Genomic DNA, 6,000 nt, shown 5'->3' with positions numbered 1-6,000 from the left:
CTTGGTTGTAATCTGATTGTTTGGCCCTAGGGCCGAATGATCGGATTAACCCAATATCGCCCTGCCTTTGGTGGGCATATTGGGTTAAGATCTGCTCATTTGGCGACCTTGCTTATCGTGTATGGCCACCTTAAGACTTTCTGTTCAGAGTAATCCATGGCAATATGTTTCCCTGCATGTTTAATGCACTCCGCATTAAACATGCAAGGCAATCTTGCTTGCAATTAGTCCTGTGTGCGTTTGGATTTTTCCTTTGTGACTATCGTATGTGAGTCTCTACCTGAGTGCACTAGGCGTCTCTGACTCTATTTCCTTTAGGGTGTGCGAGAGCCGACTTCCTTGCAGTTTCATTGAACATTTCTAAAACAATAAAATGTATGTAGCATCGATATTAAATATTCCTTTAAGATATTGAGGCAGTTGCTTACCAAATTAAATTAAACATTTATTCTTGATAAAATAACATTTTCATATCTTTTATCCCACGTCAATAGTTTAGGCCACTATGTTTACACTGCTACAACACAAATCATATCTCCCTGCATCCGTAAGGCAGTTTGTGGTTAAGACCAACTCTTGACTTAAACGAAATTATCTCAAAATGTTAGAAAAAAGTCAAAAGATTAGGTACGTGTACAGGAAATTTGATAAGAATCAAAAATAACCGCTGTGAATAAAAAACTGACAAAGCTTTTTTTTTTAATTCAACTCATCATATTGACTAAACAAGCCTTCAATTGCAAATGTTTATTTTTCAGTAAATTCACAGAGAATGGCTTAATTCTACACATCATTTATAGATTATGAAAACAATTTTTTTTGTATTATTAAACGGGGAACCACCATGAAAAAAGTACCCAAATTTCTATATTGTCTTACAGGCAGTAACAGAGAACAGTAAGGCTGGTGTCTTATCTGCTGTGCTTCCCCCATACTCTGATTGTGGTTGTGTCGCTCATTTCCTGATCTTCATGCGGAATCCCACAATAGGCTTTTTCAGCACAATGCTTTTCAGCTAATTCAGCGGTGGCGTTCTTCCTTTCTTTCTGCCTCCCACTGAAGCATATATAGAAGGCTAAAAATGTTACTTTTAGTTTTACTTCCCCTAGCACTTTACAGCAAAGTCCTACACTTTGAAAGCGTACAACAGCTTTGCTCAAACTGTCACAGTTTTGCCTAAGAAAAAATTGAATTACTTTTTATTACATTCCTTTACCATAATTTAATTAACTTGTTTTTTTTAATTTTTAAAAAAATCTTTTAGACATTTGCCTTTCTATTTCTGCTTCTTTCTCTCTTACCTACAATTTAGTCTGACACTGATGATTTTTTTTTATAAAGCTGACCATATATGTGAAGACCAACTCTTTTTGCGAAGTCGCCAAACAAGCAGATCTTTTCCGGATACGCCCACCTTGATATGGGGCTGATCTAGGGATGCCTAGACCTTTGCTGGAAAAAAATACCGGCCTTCCTATATATTTATCTTTTTTTCCTATTAATAACATTGGGACCAACCATCATTTTTAAAATACCGGCCAGGTGGCAACCCTAGGCTAATCTGATCATTGGGCTCTGAGACAATGATGGGAATACAGGTGGTCAGAATGAAGACCACATCAGAAAACCAATGCGGTCCTTGCTCCAACAGGATTTTTAAACCTGTCTGATCGATATCAGACTGATATTCACCAAGATATTGATTAGTGAAGGCCGCCGGGGGGCCCATACATGGGTCAATAAGCTGCTGACTCAGTATGTCGACAGCTTTTATCAGCCTTTGTATGGCCACCTTTTTAGCCTCTAGCTTGGCAATTAAACCACTGATTTATTATTGGCTACTTGGAACCAAAACCAACATGAAATACTTTACATAAGAATTTAACTTTACTTTCAATTTCAATATTTGTCCTATTTATTGCAAGAAAAAAAATACACATTTTCTAAATAAAACAATGCTCAGCTCAATATTCATTGAACTAATACAGGTATGGGATCTGTCACCTGGAAACCTATTATCAATAAAGCTCCGAAGGCTATCTCCCATAGATTCCACTTTAATTAAATAATTCAAAATTTTACAAATAATTTCCTTTTTCTCTGTAATAATAAAACAGTACCTTGTACTTGATCCTAAGTAAGTTATAATTAATCCTTATTGGAGGCAAAAAATCCTATTCGGGTCAGTTAATGTTGAAATCATTTTTTTGGTAGAACTGAAGTATGGAGATACAAATTTCAGAAAGATCACTTATCCAGAAAACCCTAGGTTCTAAGCATTCTGCATAACAGGTCCCATAACTGGAAAAAGAGGGTATACTGTCCCTGGATGGCTGTAGCGCTTCTTGTACTTCAATCATGTAACAGGTTGGTTCTACTGCATGATCTTTTAAAATCTTCAGTCTGTGAAGTCATTTTTTATTTGGAGTCAGCGGCCTGCAGAGCCTCGTAATATTCAACTAGCCTTCTTCAAGTAATGGGTTTCACCTGATTTATTATGTATGTCTCACGGGAGACCAACATGTTTCCCAATGAGTAGAATTTTACAATGTGCTGTTGACAGCCCTTATATTTAACAAGACCAACCTTCAAAGTGAGCAAATATCATCCAAGGAACTGGGCACATTTCCAATCTAACAAGCATGTATTTCTAAACAATGGGAAGCTTTGACGTTCGCTTTGTGATTTGTTATGGAAGTATTTTTCAGCGTAGCCCAAATGGCTTTTATTTTTTGGCAGGTTGTAGCTATGATTATGCCTCAGCACACAATAAAAAGAATCCCTCGCTTAGTTTACTTTCTTATAGTTTGATTTGTGCTTTAATCTTGTAACATCTAAAGTTAGACCTCCTGCATAAAAATGTGTGCCTGCGTTACGCCATAGCTGATATAACGCTTACATTATTTCCTTTTATTGTAAAACATAGCAGGCATAACAAAAACACATATTTTATGCCCAGCTGCATGTAAAAACATAAAACATACTTTCCAACTGTCTGCAAAGTAATTTATCAAGGGTCGAATTAAAAATTTTAATTTTTGAGTTTTTTTTATGGCCAGAAACTGTCAAATTCGACTAGGGCATTGTGAAAATTCGATTTGAGTTTTTTTTTTAAAAAAAATTGAATTCGATTTTCAAAATGTATCATACACTGGCCCTTTAAGAATTCGAATTTGACTATTCGGTACGTTAAACCTGCCGAATTGCTGTTTTAGCCTATGGAAGATGTCCTGGGATCAATTTGGAGTGCATTTGACATTCACGTTTTTTTCAGAGAAAAAAAACGTGAATTGAGTTTTAAAAATTCGATTTCGAATATGCGGGTCGATCCTATTCACCCGAGTTTGATTTTTATAATAAATTGCAACTGGTCGAATTTCGAGTTTATGGGACTTTTTATGAACTCGAAATTCGACCCTTGATAAATCTGCCCCTTGTATTGTTTGCATTACTAAAGAAAGCTGGGGTTGCAGGTTCAAGGTCTCATTTGTGTTGTATGTCCAGAACCCCATACCTGCATTGACCAGGAGTAATTACAGGGTTCTCTCTACAAAATGCACCCAGAGTCTCTCGTTTTTAAACTGTTACTTCTGCACACAATTGAGGGGAATATAATCGCAAGCCCATGTCCCATCTGCAAAAGCACATGATACAGACAGCAGTGTACAAGCCTCTAAACTGCCAAAATTGGTATGCACCTGTTATGTGCCATGCAGGATTACACGGGAAAAAAAAGGAAACAAATTGCATTGTTGGTAGAAAACATGGGGGTTGCATTAATAATTTTACTTGTTTTTTAAATGAGGCCTTTACTGAGGGCATGCAATAACTTGCTACAACAATAAGGAACCCTATATTGACAACATGTTAAACCCTAAGGTCTGTATCACGATTAATGCAGTCTGAAAGCAATCACCAAGTTTGCTTCTCTTCTGAGCTGTAAAATATAGTCTATATTAGTGCTAAAGGGGATATCCACCTTTTAAGTAACTTTTACTATGATGTAGAAAGTGATATTGGGAGATAGTTGGAAATTGTCCCTTATCTTTTATTATGTGTTGTTTTTAAATTATTTAGCTTGGCATTCAGCAGGTCTCCAGTTTGGAAGAAGCTATCTAGTTGCTAGGATCTAAATTACCCAGTGGTTTGACTGAGAGATTGGAATATAAACAGGAGAGGGCCTGAATAGCAAGATAAGAAAAGAGTAAGAAAATGTAGCAATAACAATAAAATTGTAGCCTCACAGAGCAATCGGTTTTCGGCTTCCATTTGAAAGATGGAAAGAGTCAAAAGAAAAAAGCAAATCAATCAAAAGTATAAAAAAATGAATACAAATTGAAAAGTTGCTAAGAATTGCTCATTGTATAATATAATCAGTGAACATAAAGTGAACTACCCCTTTAACTAGCACCCCAGGTCCCAAACATTCTGGATAATAGATCCTATACCTGTATTTAGGGTTGCCACCTTTACTGAAAAAAACTACCGGTCGGTGGGGCGGGCACAAAAAGGGGGCGGGCCATGATGCAAAAAGAGGCAGTGTGTCACAAAAGGGGGTGGAGCAACATTGTGGCGATGTCAAGAACACTGCAAAAAGGTAAGTTCTGTGCGAATTGGGGGCAGGCCGAGGGCTTTTTTTAAAGGGTATTACAAATTACCAGAAACTGCATTGTTATGGCAACCATACCTGTATTATTTGTGAGTTTAGTCATGGTTTCAAAAACCTCTAAACAACTAAAATCCGAACACTGATAAATATGCCTCCACATATTATATATATATATATATATATATATATATACTGGGTAGCTGGTGCACACGGCAAACAATCCAATGCCCGTGTGCTGGTTTACAACAATCACATAGTCCGCTATATATAGCGGACTATATATATATATATATATATATATATATATATATATATATATATATATATACTGTATATATATATATATATATATATATATATATTCTATGCACAAAGATGCCACTCACGTTTATGTAGTCTTGTTTGCGTTGGTGCAGTTCAGATGATTATAGATTTTTTTTAAAGATGATCCACACTCTCTGGACTTAGTGGACAAATAAATTAGTTTATTGTGAAGGGACTAACATTTCGGCTACATCTGTAGCCTTTGTCAAAGTGATAAAAACAGTGTTAACACCCAGAGACAAATCAGGTCGACTAATCTCCTCAAACTGCCTCCCGCCAGCTAGAATGTAAATCGCCGGCGGATGGCAATCGGCGCACTTCGTTTTCTGATGTCGCCCGAAGTTGCCTCACGTAGAAATTTCAGGTGACTCTGGAAAACAAAACGATCCGGGTGCCATCCTGCTGCCAATTTTGATTCTAGCCAGCGGGAGGCAGTTTGGGGAGATTAGTCACCCCGAAGAAGCAGCAATTTAATTAATTTGAATGAAAATCTGTCTGAATTGATTGATATGCAGTTACAACCGCTTGTGAAACGACTGGATTCGTATATCAGGGATACTAAACATATACTGCAAATTCTGGAAAGTTTCTCTTGGAACAATCCTGATTATTGTTGGGCAACAGTAGATGTGGTTAGTCTTTATTCCTGTATCCCACATGAGAAAGGTCTAGAGGCCATAAAGTATCATTTATACACATATGGGAGCTATGAAGAACCTGTTAATGAATTCATATTAAAGGCGTTGGAATACCCGCTCACGTATAATTTATTTAACTTTGATGAGGCTTTTACCTCCAAAGATGTGGGACCTCAATGGGGGCGAAATTTGTGCCCACTTACGCCAACCTCTTTATTGGGTGGTGGGAAGAAACCCGCATCTTTGGAGGTGAATCACAAAATTTAAGTAAAATTAAGCTTTACAAGAGATATGTGGACGATTTACTGTTAGTTTGGTGTGAAACATAACAAAAATTTGAAGGTTTTGTGTTAAAATTAAATGACAAGGTTTGTAATTTGTTTTTTTACTTGTGTGTTTGGAGGCAGTAGCGTTAACTATTTGGATCTA

Source organism: Xenopus laevis, chromosome 6L (genome assembly GCF_017654675.1).
Source record: "Xenopus laevis strain J_2021 chromosome 6L, Xenopus_laevis_v10.1, whole genome shotgun sequence".
NCBI lineage: Eukaryota > Metazoa > Chordata > Amphibia > Anura > Pipidae > Xenopus > Xenopus laevis.
Note: the sequence above shows the minus strand (reverse complement) of the source record.